General features: G+C 41.2%; 1 protein-coding gene and 1 long non-coding RNA gene across 15 annotated transcripts in view; one reads left to right on the top strand and one right to left on the bottom strand.

Annotated features, from left to right (window-relative positions):
- Nucleotides 1–4,710: 4,710 nt before the first annotated feature.
- LOC146395988 (uncharacterized) overlaps nucleotides 4,711–14,451 on the bottom strand; it is a 29,600-nt gene continuing 19,859 nt past the window's right edge. Inside the window, exons 1-3 of one of the 2 annotated variants that reach the window (XR_014829601.1) lie at nucleotides 9,857–10,511; nucleotides 9,169–9,404; nucleotides 4,711–6,363 (exon numbers count right to left, since the gene is read on the bottom strand). This is a non-coding gene — a long non-coding RNA (uncharacterized LOC146395988). Of the gene's footprint in view, nucleotides 6,364–9,168; nucleotides 9,405–9,856; nucleotides 10,512–14,451 lie in introns of those variants that run through there. The other variant, XR_014829602.1, reaches the window with a different exon arrangement.
- GPR155 (G protein-coupled receptor 155) overlaps nucleotides 10,762–14,451 on the top strand; it is a 44,751-nt gene continuing 41,061 nt past the window's right edge. For all 13 annotated transcript variants that reach the window (XM_013990589.3, XM_084999541.1, XM_003133486.6 and 10 more), the window contains exon 1: nucleotides 10,762–10,940. The gene's annotated coding sequence lies outside the window, so the exon portion shown is untranslated. The remainder of the gene's footprint in view (nucleotides 10,941–14,451) is intronic.

Here is a 14,451-nt window from a genome sequence, read left to right as displayed (position 1 = left end):
TTGCTCTGTCTGGCCATTCTATTTTATCTCGATTGATTCATATAAACAGCAGTTTATATGAAATAATCTTTGTAGATCAGGATTCTCTGTGTTACTAACACTTACAGCCCTAAACATCACTAAAAGCAAATAAATAAAAGCATCGTTGAGGGAGGAGAAATAGACAAAAATGCACGCACATCCTGCCATGCAGTCCACCCCCGGTGCCTGGATCAAGGGGAGGCGGGACCGAAGCCCCACGCACACAGGCTGAGATCCTGCTCCAGCAAGGAGGGCTCCATTTTTTCCTCAAATGACAACACCAATGGTCATGGCTGGGAAGGAAAATTACTTTCTTTGAGGACAGCTCCCTAGGACTAGAAGTTTGACCAGTGTGGCAGTCTTACTCTACAAGCTGGCCTTAGTGGCACAATTGCTCTCACTGAGCGTGTTAGCCAAATCTTCAGCTTTCCTTCATACTCCATTTGTTTGCTGACTTGAGCACACTGGCTCATTATATCCTCTACCAGATGCCATGTCCAATCAGGCCAGCTTACCCAACGATAACTCTGAGAACTGACACAGCCTGTACTATCATGTCTGTTACCAGAGAGGGAACCCTGAGACTGGCCATTCACACCAGAGACTGTGAGGAAACGCAAGAGAACTCCAGGCCTCCAGTTCTTAAAACAGAGCTAAGCAGGGCCACAGGCTGCCACAGGAACCCTGGTAACAGATGAGATCTGTGGCCTGCTTCTGTGTAGAGTGCTAACCAGTGGGGATGTCACCGCACAAAGGAGAGCCCAAAGGCAATGACGGTAGGACAGAAGGGTATTTGGGGGATCCAAGATGACAAGGCCTCAGATTTTTGGGCTCTCCAGGGAAGAGAGAATTTTGAAGTGGCAGAAATGAAAAGATGTCAGGTTGTGCCTTTTTACTGAGAAGACAGACTGGGAAAAAGTACACAAAGTAGTGAGGAAGGAAAGAGCCATCTGCCCAGCCAGCCGAGGCAGCTGAACCAACCCTGTCAGTTCTCTCTCACATCCAGAGGCCCATCCTATCCTAGGCAAGGTCACAGTGACAGCAGCAACGCTTCCTACATGGACAGTAGGGAACCCTGGTGCTGGTGAGAAGCAGGATCATCCCTTGGGCACCACCCCCCCGCCCCCATCTATCCAATTCCCTTGTTAAGAGGGGAACAGTTTGGAGTTCCTGTCTTGGCTCAGCAGGTTACAAACCCAACTAGTATCCATGAGAATGCAGGTTTGATCCCTAGCCTCACACAGTGGGTTAAGGATCCAGTGTTGCCGTGAGCTGCCGTGAAGGTCTCAGATGTGGCTAGAATCTGGCATTGTTGTGGCTGTGGCGTAGGCTGGCAGCTGCAGCTCTGATTCAACCCCTAGCCTGGGAACTTCCACATGAGGCACATGCCGCCCTGAAAAGAAGAAAAAGAAGAGGGAAATAGGTCCTCCCACAAAGGGTGGTGCTATGCTGCACAGGGAAGCCTAATACATGTCATGCCTTTGAAAAGACTATTTTTTTTATCAGTACAGATGCCTCCAAAGGACAACTGTCGATTAGGCCATCTGAGTACATGGCTTTGCTGATGCAAGTCATCGTCCCCACCAGGTAACAGTTGGAAAGTTGGGGCCAGAAGCTTATTCTCATCGGCTTGACGTGGTATTAAGGATCCTCACGGTGGCCCTATGATTCTGGTTTGAAGGGCAGAGCATAAGAGTAAGCCAAGTCAATCAAAGGGGGGCACGACTGGGTGTCACAGCTGTTAATAGACATTCAGAAAGCAGTGCAAGAGCTGGAGCCTCAAATCCAGCAGCCAGTTCCAAAGTTAAGCCAAGAACCTGAGGGAGGAGGTGGGTATGGGATTTCAGAGCAGGGGTTCAGATGTGGGATGCCTTCTAGGAACTTTATCAAAAGATTACTTTCTTCGAGGTAGTTGGCTTTTTACTAGAGCTGACATGGAGCTGTACAGTGACTTTTACTCAAGGACATCCTTAAAGGCCCTGCCAGACATTTAACAAACATATGACAAGTATATCTATGCCAGACATTCGACAAACACATAATAAGTATAATACCGCTGCTAGACATTAGATAAACATGTAATAAGCATAACCGCAGCATGATTACCAGCCATTAGTCCACGTGCCCTGCATTTGCTCACTCTTATCAAGGCGTAAGGTCTCATCTCTTCGGTATCTCTGGGGGAAATACACATTGACTTTAAGATAATTTATATTGCCATTAGCTGATACTACTCTGCTATATTCCCTTAGCACATTAAAAATTTTTTATCTCTATATTCCTATTTCATTTTACTCTGCATTGAGGAGTTCTGGATTTCAACTCTGTAGCAGGAGCTACAGAACTATTCTCTGCATTGGGCAGGAACTTTGTGCACTTTGAACCTAGGGTGGAGCTCTAAGAAAATAAACGAACGAATTTGGAAAACGGTACAAAGAATAACAACTTTAAAAGACATTTAACTTTCAGGAGAAAATACAGGGGAATAGCATTATGCCTTGATGCATGTGAGGATTTCTTAAAAAAGGCACCAAAGGCACAAACTATAAAAGATTAGTAAAAAGTCATATTTTAGAAAATAACATCTCTGAGGAAAGATAAGAGGAATTATGATTGTTTCTCTAAAACTGAAGCTTTAAGAAGAGAAGGTGAAGTGACTGCACTGGGGTTTTGCTACAGGATCCACAATACAGTAAATGTGTATCAGCTTTAATTATTGAACATGCTATAAAATTATTTCATCCGCTGTACCCATAACATGAACTTTCTGATAGGAATTTGATAATGGCACTATAGTGAGGACATAATGTACATATACAAAAAGTGAAGAGAGTGATCAGTTTTATTTTGCTTTGCTTTTGTCCACAAACCAAAAAGAAATGGGTTTCAATGGAGGAGATATGTCGTGATAGGAAAAAAGCTATTGAGGAGGATTTCCAAAGGAAATTCACCAGACTCAATGTGTCTTTTTTCCTATAATAAAAATACATTTCCCCATAGAATACTGAGACTCTGGAAAGGTTTTCTGCCCTCCTCTAAAACAAATATTCCTATCTGGCCTTGAAACAGATTTATAATTTCTAGCTTATTCCCTAAATGAGTGGCTCTCAATTAGGAATTTGCATTAGAATCAACTGCAGACTCTGGAAAAAAATATGGACCGTGAACCCCATGCCAGTGATGTTGATTTAACAAGTCTGACTGAGGCTCTGGCATCTAGATTTTCAAAACTTATATTCCTCAAGTGGTCATTTTACAATGAGTACAAATGGTGAATCATTATGTTATACATCTGAAATTAATATAATGTGTATGTCAATTACACCTAAAAACAACAACAACAACAACAACAAAAAAACTCTATTCCCCAAGTGATCTGGTGAGAAGCTTATTGAGCACTGAATCAGACCTTTGGACTCCTGACTATGATTAGGCATTCTGCTTTTTACCCCTCTGTACCTCAGTCCCTAGGAAGGATCCTCACCCCATGTTCTTGCACCAATTTGCCTACATGACCCTCCTAGGTCCTTGATGAGTAACCTATACGTGCAAATCATACTGAATAAATAATGTATGGAACGAGCTGGCAGACTGTTAGCACCAAATCTCTAGCATGTACACACATACCTTGTTTTATTGCACTTAGCTTTATTGAACTTCACAGATAAACTGAAGGTTTGTGGCAACCCTGTGTTGTCAGGAGATGGTTGGCATTTTTTAGCAGTAAAGTATGTTTTATTTAAACATGTACATTGTTTTTTAGACATACCATTATTGCACACTTAACAGACTACCTGCAATGTTAAACATCACTTTTATAGGCACGAGGAAATTCAAAAATGCACGTGACTCACTTTATGCTCACTTTATTGCAAGATTTGCTCTATTGTGGTGGCCTGGAACCGAACCTACAATACCTCCAAAGTGTGCCTGTAATAATCATGAAATGAGAAGATGACAATGGGCTGAGGAGAAAGAATGATAGAATGCTTGAAAGCACATCAAGACTGAAGCCTACAAGAGGAAACAATGAAACAGCTCTTGTCAAACTGGAAAAAATGCCTAAACTCGAACCCTCCTCCCTCTCTCCTTTTATAGAACCTCACCCATAGCATAATCCCTGCACCACCTGGCTCCTTAGCAACAGCTTCTCATTGGTGGCCTCCGCTCGGAAGGACTAATACAAAGCTTCTCTTATTCCCCTTCCCAAGAGTGGAGGAGACAAATTTCTCTTCTTCAGGTTACTCTGTAATTACTTCCATGAACCCTCTACATTTTTTGAACCAGCTACTAGGAAAAGCCTTTAGGGCTTTTTCCTGTCCAACTTCTTCACACAGGTTAAACTCTCTGTAATAGAGGCCATGCACCTTTCTTACCACCTTCCACAATTAGCAAAGGAATTTTGAACAAACAAGAAAAATAGTCATTTCCATCATACTCTAATTTTTGACATACATGGTTGGATGAGTGAGATTAAAGGGGTTGAGAAGAAAGATTCAGTACAGTAGGAAAAAATATACACATAAATAAAAGATAAAAAAAGAAAAAATAGAAAGATTCAGGAAGATACTTCTGAATTTCACTGGGGTCACTGTCTGGGTTTGAAGAGTCCTAAAAACTGTTTCAAATGCCCTCAGGGATAATTTCCTTTTGAAATAAACAATTGCATTCACTATGGCAAATACTGGGTTCAAACTTTTAAAAAATTTTTTTATTTTTTTTATTATAGGTGATTTACAATGTTAGGGCTTTAACTTTTGATACTGGTTCTTGGTTTGACAAAGATTATTACATTAAAAAAAAATCTCTGACCAGTTACTGAGGCAATATATGAAATGAAATTTTTAAGGATCTTCTAGGAATTTGATCAAATGTTAGCATTACTTTAGCATTACTATAAACATTTTCTCTCCAAAATATTTATACACACCCATGTGAGAGGGCTTGAATTAGGCCATTAGAACTAACAATAAAGCAGACAAGGATATAGGATGTATATTGCATAGAAGTTAAGGTAAAAGGAAAGTCTAAATAACTTTCGGAATTCTGGGGACATCTAAACATTTGTAGAATTGACTCTTGGGATATTATTTTATTACATTTAGTCTATGTCACAACGAATGATAATTCCTATGATTTCGCTTGTCCCGTTATTGCCAGTCACAAAATGATCTGGTTCCTCTGCAGCCACACAGAGACAAGTTCTGATACTTTTCCTCCTTCAGTTACTTTTGTTGATAGTTGAAAGAAGTAGCATAAGAGCAGGTGTTTCCGTTCTAAGTTCTCTATATACAGAAACTTCATAAATGCATTTAGCTAGCATTCCAAGAGTTACTACGTCAACAAATATTTATCAAGTGTCTCCTATGTGCCAAGCGCTGTTCCAGGTACTGAGGACACTACGGAAGTCAACACAGATAGAGTGCCTGCCCTTCAAGGAGGGAAGGGGAGTGAAACTCCTGAAATACATACTCTACTGGAAGAATGCTTCTGAGGTCTGTGCTTAAATGTTGTGCTAAGAATATGATAGATAACCTTTTTTTTTTGAACTAGCTATTTACTCAAAGTTCAACCCAGGTTTTAACTAGAATCAGTTAAAGACCTTCTTACTCCAAAGTCAAAATTGAATCTGAGGTTTTTGCCACTTCCTCTTTATATTATACAAAGTTGGTTAGGTTTACAGTTTTTCATCTTAGAGATTATTCAAATTACAAAATGTTCCACACATTTATAAGACTCTTTGCTGAATAACTACCTATTACATAAATTTGTCTGTGAACACATTTTTAAGTGAAAAAACCAGTAGCAAAAAAATTTCCGTTTTCCTGATCTCTAACCCCTTTCCAAAAAAAGACCAAAAAAAAAAAGTCAAAACAAAACCACAAGTCTCAAGAAGCTAAATCCTGAGACAAAGTGGATGGGCTCCAAAGTCACCACACTGCTGCTGTATGGTTTCTGCACCCTACCTTATCTAAACCATTGATTTAACTTTCAGTTTCATAATCTAATTCTGGTTTATCTTATTTTTCTGCTTAAAACTGCCTAAGTGCTGGCCCAGACACAAGCCCTTGCCTATTTAATTACATTTGAGCCTTACCTAAGGTCAATAAGATAAACAACAAGGTGAGATGTTTAGATTCTACTTTCCTTCATTGCTTTTATAAGACCATATACATATACACACACTGGTTTATTACAAAAGGATATGATAAAGGATATAGATGAACATCCAGATGGAAGAGATGCGTAGGACATAGTATGTAGGAAGGGGCCCAGAGCTTCCATGCTCCTCTGGACGAGCCACTCTCCAGGCACCTCCATGTGCCCACCAACCCAGAAGTCCTATAAGAATATTTTAATAGCAAATTTAAAAGGGGAAAAAAGGCTATCAGTTTTTTTGGGTTTTTTGTTTTTTTTCTTTTTAGGGCCAAATCTGTGGCACACGGAAGTTCCTGAGCCAGGGGTTGAATTGGAGCTGCAGCTGCAGGCCTACGCCACAGCCACGGCAATACCAGATCCGAACCTCATCTGCAACCTACACCGTGACTCACGGCAATGCCAGATCCTTAACCCACTTGGTAAGGCCAGCGATCAAACCTGTGTCCCCACAGACACTATGTCAGGTTCTTTACCTGCTAAGCCACAACAGGAACTCCTATCAGGTATTTATGATAACATACTATTAAATTAAAAGATAATTTTCAGGGTTTTATCTTGACAGATCAGAAATTTATTTATAGTATTTAAAATAACAAAAAGAAGCCATAATTTGGAAGAATGTTTATATACAGCTATAAACCTGGATCCAGTAAAAAGCTGGAAAAAATAAGAAACACAGCTACTATAAAAGAACTATTCCATAGTTGCTTGTATCAATAGCTCCTTATGAGGAAAAATTTTCCCTCATCCTTCTAGGTTCCTTTGGTTGGCCTAATAGTCAAATTAACATAAAACATATTAACAAGAGACAAATTTAACTTCATGCATACCTGAGACCAAAGCAAGCTGTTTATATACCTTTTTAAACAAAGAATCATTTGTGAAGATTTGACAAAACAAAGGCGCTTTTGCTGGGGGTAGCAAATGAATGAAAAAGTAGCAAAGTTTGTTTATACAGTTTTCTCAGCTTCAAATTCCCTATCTCAATAGTCTCCATCCTCATGGCATAGGGAAGACACCTTCCTATGAGAGCTTTGTTTCCTGCTTTGTTCAGGGGAACAAAGGAGGGTCAGAGTGTTCTCATATCACCTGTTTCTCAAGTCACTTTAAATCTAAATAATCAATATGCCACCTTGGCATATTTGGGAAGGGCCTGCCCCAAGTCCCATCATTCCCATTGAAGAGAAAGAAGTATACATTAGTATCTTGGATAGCTGGTAGGTAATTATGTTTTATTCAATCATTCAAAAGCCATTTTTATGAAACACCTGCCATACGTTAAGGAAAGCACTACTATAAATGCCAGGCATACAGAGATGAACAAAAACAAGGGTTTAGCTTTGTATAAATTCATATATTGCACTGTAACAGTGCTCTCAAATTGTTCTATTTTATAGGTGGATTTTTGTGTACCTCCTTGGTTTGAACTTAGTGGTGAATTTTAAATTCGTTTTAGAAAAATGTTTACTATTATATATTTGTTCACCATTTCCATATAGCCAAAATATACACTTTATGACTTATTTCAGACTTTTTCCTATAAAATTATTGCACATTTTTGGTAGAAATTATGGGAACTTTCCTACATGGGAAAAAATTAATATTATGTGCATTTTATCACTCAAAGATAATTATTGTTGTCATTTTCTTCCAGAATTTTTTTCTATACATTTGATTTCAAGTAACAGAAAACCCAACGCAAACTTGTTTAAACAATAGAGAAAATTGATTGGCTCACATAAATAAGTCCACAGGCTGACTGGCTTCAGCTGAGGCTTAATTCTACAACTCAATATGTCATCAAGGACTCACTTATTTCATTTTTTTCTGCTGTGCTTTCCTTGGTGTCTGCATCCTTCTAAGACTGATTCCGGTCATGGTCCCTAGATGACTGCCAGCATCCTCCTCTTGTCCAGCAGGAAGGAGAATGTCAGCATTCTCAGCAAATGTTCTAAGAGTCATTCTATCAAACCATCTTAATGCCAATGCCCATCCTGACTCAATCATTGAGTCCAAAGGGATAGAACATAGTGATTGAATAGCATAGGTCAGTTACATCACCTTTGAAGGTGGAGTGAGATCAGCTTCTCTGGAATCATATGATTCTCTTAGGGGTGCTCCCACAACGGGGGTTTTAAAGAAACTAAATATTTTTAAAGAAATTTGAAATCATATTGGACATATTTAAACAACACAATTTAAGTCACTCTAAACACTTGTACTACATTGTCTTCCTTTTTTTAACTCATCTTTAATTAGACTCTATGGATGTCCCAGAGTCCAAATTTTTCAAGGGAGATCATCCTCAAAATTTCAATAGGGAACATTAAGTAGGTTTGAAAATTATGATATAGATCTATATTTATCAATCAAAATGTTATATATTAAATGAAGTGTTTCTAAAAATCATGTGTATAAAAAATAATGTGTATTGTATGCACCTATTTTTCTTAACTGACTTACACATGCATGGGAAAAAATGACATATAGTAAAATGTTAACAGAAGTTAGTATCTCAGGTATTGTGCTTTTTACTTCCTTTTTTCAGTTAATAGTATATATAGGTCAGCATCTCACAGAATGATTAGCAGACATGATGAGTGGGATTAAATTATTACCTTATGACATTAATCAATAATTGCTTATCTAAGAAAGACCTTTTTTTGTTCGTCTTTTTAGGGTTGCACCATCGGCATATGGAAATTCCCAGGCTAGGGGTCAAATCAGAGCTGCTCCAGCTGGCCTACATCACAGCCACAGCAACAAGGGATCTGAGCCAAGTCTGTGACCTACACCACAGCTCACGGCAACACCAGATCCTTAACCCACTGAGCAAGGCGAGGGATTGAACCCATGTCCTCATGGATCCTCAGGTTCATTACTGCTGACCCTGATGGGAACCCCTGAGGATGACTTTTTAATGAAGTTCTTCATCTTTGCATACACTCTGTCCCTAGAGTGCTCCCCACCACCCCAAGCTGTTCTTACCAGAAAACTCATCCACTCCATTCAGATATCTCCAAACCACAACTTTGGCTCTGTTCTTTCTCCTCTTGAGCTTCTGTTTTCCCTCTAGGTGTCTACTAGAAATCTCTCCTTGCACATGCTGATACCTTCATGAGCAGTTAGTTCACAGGACAGCGAAGACTTAGACTCACATTCTCTTGCTGGCTGTTCTTAGACCAATGACAATCTTCCCCACTTAAAACGTTTCTTCCTTTCATCTTCAAATAATAGAATGAAAGGAAAGAGTAGAACTTTAGAACTAGTAAGGATGTTAAGAATCTCGCTAGCTCAATTCCTTTTCTTTACTGTAATGGATGAGCAAATACACAGGTTCATTATTTCCTTCCCCTTCTTAGTCCTATCAGTATTCCGGGCCCCTCAGTTCTCCTTTTGCAATACCTCTCAGGCCTCTTCCATTCTTTCCATTATCATCACCCCAGAGTATATCTTTATTTCCTCTTGCCTTGGTTTTTCCCAAAGTTATGTTTTTCTTGCTTTCAGTCTTTCAACTAATCCTGGGAAAGCTTCCAGACTGCATATCCAAAAATAATGTGATCACTAAGACATGTTCTCATGAAAAAAATATTCAATGGTTTTACTGTGGTCAGAGGATAAAGTCCAAACTCTAAGGCTAACCTAAAGAACCTTCTGGAAGTTCACCCTAACTTACCTTTCCAGGCCTATCTTCCAGTATTCTGCCAAGAGTCAAAGCTCAATAAATATTTATTGAATTAATCTCCAAACTTTCTAAACACAAATTCTTTCAGCTTTGAGATAACAGTCGGGAGGAAAAAAAAAAAAAAAAAAAAAAAGGAGCCAGGTTCAAGGGAAACTAGGAAGGCTGTTAAAAATTAAGAAGATAGAGAACCAGGGTGAAGTGAGAACAGGGTAATTCACAACTTTTCTATAGTTTCAGTTTCTGCTCATTTTTCCACTAATACATTTTCCTCTCAGTATCCTGAGGGATATGCATGTCGTTTCTACCACAAGAGAAAGACAAGCAGTCAGAGACTGGGTGCTTATTCTAAAACAAGCACAGCGCTAAAGCTTTACAGATATTTTAATCTCTGATTTAGGAAGGTCAAGGTCACACAGCCTAGGGAAAGGCAGGATTCTGATCCACTATTCTGACTCTAAGACCCTGCTTTTCAACTGCGCTATAAAAACTACTGGGCTAATCCAGGCAGGAACTGGCGGACCACATGAGCCTGGGATCAGGCGGAGAGACAAGAGGCTTCTGCATCTGATTTTAGGATGAGGAAAATGAAACCGCAAATGCCCCCCGGCGGCCGCCATTTTGCGGGAGTAGAGCAACCGGAAATCCCGCCGCGGGTGTCTAGCTAGTGGGCTGCCCGCAGATGGCGGGGCGGGGCTGCGGACTGTGGGCCTTCGCAGCTCTGCTATCGGGGCGGAGCCTGAGGGCGGGGCCAAGGCCTCGCCGCTCGGAGTCTTGCGGCGGGAGGCGGAGTCTGAAGGTGGGGCAGCGGGGAGCGCGGCTCAAGGGGTTCCCCGAACGGGGCGGGGCCTGAAGGCGGGGCGGGGCGGGGCGGCGCGGGGAGGAGCTGACCGAGTCCCAGCTTACCAGCACCCCGCTAGCTCCGAACGTGACTGAGCTGCTGCAGCCGGCAGCCAGCAGCTGGCAACTCTCGGCTAGGAAGACTGGGGGTGGGAGATGACGGTGATTTCCTCCCTGCTTGGCCCACCTCGAGCATCGACTCCCTTCTCCCGCGGCCCCGGGGCTGCAGACGTCGCAGGTGAGATGGGCCCCCGGGTCGCTGACCTGCCTGGTCCTGGCTCGGCCTTACAGGCCCCTGATGCCCCCGCCTTCGCCCCTCAAGTCGGGGCAGGAGGGCATCGCCCCGCCCTTGGCGCCCAGGCCCGCCATCCGCTGCCTGCGCCTGCCCTCCTCTGCCCCACGGCACTCGCCTTTAGGACATGCGGGGGAAAGAGAGGCTTGTCTCCTTTGGTGACAGAGCTGCCATCCCCCAGTTTGAGGAGCACCTCACTGTACGTGCGTCCACCTTGTCATTCTCAGACTCTTCTCTTTATCCCGAGAGGTGGCCTCAGTGAATGCCATCCAGAGAGGTTCTCCCGAGGTACCTGGAGCCTTGCACCAAATTTCCTCCCTCACCCCTTTTTGGAACATTTCACTCACCATGCGTTGTGGCTCCTGTCCTCTTGGGAAGCGGAGCAACCAACTTTTTTTTTAATCCCAGGCACAGAACCCAGGTTGCCTTCTCACTTCCACTGTTGCCTGCCTAGGCATTGGGTGGCAGCTGTTCTCTCGGCGGCCTGTTTGGTTAAGGACTCTCCACATCCTTATCTTAGAGGGCCAAAGTCTGTCCCTGGCGACCAGGGAAGAGACAGTGATCACTTCTCACCCCGGGTCTCTGAAGAGGACATTTGGTCCGCTGCAGCTAAATGGGAGTGGGTGGATGGTGTGCCCCGCGATGCTGAAGAGTGCTTTCACAGTACCTACCATATGCGCTATTACGCTTTTCCCACGTGTTGGAGGATATTGGGTGTCAGAGAAATAGCCTGAGTTTAAAGCTTTCTCTTTGAAACCAACCAAAACCCTCCTCTGCATTTTCACCTAACAGCTGTTGTTTACAGATTCAGTGGTTTTTCCATGTTATCTAAACCAAATATGTGTGGCCAGAAGTGGCCAGTGTAGAGCATTTCTCTGCTCCTGCCCCAGTGAGTAGTTTTTTACTGTGACATGCCAACTTTTTTGTTCTTTAACAAGCCTTGTTTTGAATGAGATGAAAAGGTTGGGTGCACTTTTTTAAAAAAAACTTCCCTTGCTGTGGCTCCTGTTTATTATAAAAGAATGCTTTTATAATACAAAATTAGGATGAGAAACAAAATTAGGATGGAAACAAAATTAGGATGAGATAAAACATTGTAAGTGCTTTTTGGCTATTCTGTCCCTTAATTAGCAGGTATTGCTTTTATAACATCAAAGAACTTCATGGAAAGGGGCAGATTACTTCCCTAAGTTTTTCTCAGTTTTCAACTAACTGAAAGTTAAACCTGGGCATTGCTGTAGCTATTTGACCATCACCTTGAGAGAAATAAAGAGCTCTCCCTTTCCTGCTAACAACTAAAATCAAAATAAATTAAACTGGGGAGTTCCGGTCGTGGCACAGCAGAAACGAATCCGACTGGGAACCATGAGGTTGAAGGTTCGATCCCTGGCCTCGCTCAGTGGGTTAAGGATCCAGTGTTGCCATGAGCTGTGGTATAGGTTGCAGACGCGGCTTGGATCGGGTGTTGCTATGGCTCTGGCATAGGCCAGCAGCGGTAGCTCTCATAAGACCCCCTACCCTGGGAACCTCTATATGCTCCAGGTGTGGCCCTAAAAAGACAAAAAAAGAACAACAACAAGAAAAGTGAATTAAATTGAATTCCTTAGTTGTTTGGTATAAAACAAAAACTGATAACCTTACAACCCATCCCATCCCTCTGTTTTAGTTGGAGGCTCTTTACTACCAAGTATGTTTGAAGAACTGGCAAAGGACAATGGATTATATTTAATTTACTACCATTCTTTTATTATTGCTACCATGTCCTAAAGGCCTACTTTGTGATAAGCTACTGTGATATGTTGTACATAAAATCTCCAGTCCTGACAATATCTCTCTAAGGAGGTTTTAACTCTAATTTTACAGGTGAAGAAGCTAAGGTGCAGAGAGGCTAAGTAAATTGCCCAAAGAGTTGATAAGTCCAAAGTTGGGTTCAGATCCATTTGACTCTTCACTGAACAACTCCAAATTTAGTTAAAACTGTTGGTTTAAAAATTATTGGAATACATTTATATGCTGGTGTAGTACAAATAAGGGGTAGTGAGCCGTGTAAGTTATAATACTCTAGGCAAAGAAATATAGGAACTTTAAAAGAATAAGAGAAGACTGGACTAGTTTATCACCTTAATCTTTAGCACGGCCTTTTCAAGTCCACATCTCTTTGAATCTCCAAATGTTTCACACCTTTGTTCACTTGTTTACCAGCTCCTTACTTCAATTATTGGTACCTGTACCAACCAGTAGCTTTCCCAGGATATAATTTGACACTTGGTAAACTTCAAGTGTGTGAGTGTTATAGGTTTTGTGTATATTGACCACTCCTGTCTAATCCTAATAGGAAAATACTTGTCCTGATCTAGATTAAATGTAATGTTTTTTAAAGGTTCAGTTTATTCCAGGGCAGCACAGAGAAAATTATCTCATCCACACATACCCCCTCCCCCCACATATCAGTTGTTGTTGGTCTCTGGCTGGCCTTAATGTGATGTGGGTATGTGAGAACTTAACCTGGGCATTGTACATTTCAGGAAGCACAAGCTTTTTTACTTTCTACCTTATATAAGGCCACTTTAGATGGTTAACACAGAATAATCACTTAGGAATTGGCAATTGTCACCATGTTAATTTCCAGTTACTAATACAAGCTGATTAGTTGCAGAGTTGCTCAAACCTAATGTTCATTGTGTCCCTGGCAGCAAGACAGTCTGATAATTATTGTCATAGTCACATAAACTTTTCCTTGCTTTAGCATTTTCTAAACATCTTTAGAATTCTTTACAAGACATTTTGTCTTTAACATTTTATGAACAGCTTTAGAATCTTTTAGAACATTTTGTGGTCTTGGGCCTGTTGTTAGAGTGAAAAGCTTAGAATACTTAACATTTGGAAAAAAAAAAAATTCTATCCATGAAGTAGATAGTTCCTAAAAGAGAACATCGATCTGCTTAAAGGGTAAAAGTTCTATTTAAGAGCAGGTAATTATTTTAATCTCCTAAATCTTCTATGTGCCCTAGGCATTACAGACACAAAAGTGAGCAAAAACATGCACAGTTCTGGCTTCTGTGGCACTTAAAGTCTAGTGAGGGAGACAGACATAAATCACATAGTCACGCTAATGCATAGTATAATTATACACTGAGAAAAATGACCTAAAGCTAAGGAGTATGACTCCTGGCCTGGCTGTGGTATTAAAGAAGCTTTCCCTCATAAAATGACTCCTGAATTGATTTAGATATGATTTGGTGGTTGGGTAGGGAAGAGAACATTTTAGGGTTTTTTTTATTTTTTATTTTTATTTTTTGTCTTTTTGCCTTTTCTAGGGCCGCTCCCGTGGCATATGGAGGTTCCCAGGGTAGGGGTCTAATTGGAGCTATAGCCACCAGACTACACCACAGCCACAACAACATGGGATCCGAGCCTCATCTGTGACCTACACCATAGCTCACGGCAATGCCAGATC

Source organism: Sus scrofa, chromosome 15 (assembly GCF_054392235.1).
Source record: "Sus scrofa isolate SSC_HxYL_T2T_F1_AM1 chromosome 15, Sscrofa_HxYL_maternal_Yorkshire_Landrace_v2.0, whole genome shotgun sequence".
In the NCBI taxonomy this organism is placed as follows: domain Eukaryota; kingdom Metazoa; phylum Chordata; class Mammalia; order Artiodactyla; family Suidae; genus Sus; species Sus scrofa.
Note: the sequence above shows the minus strand (reverse complement) of the source record. Positions and strands in the feature narration are given on the sequence as shown.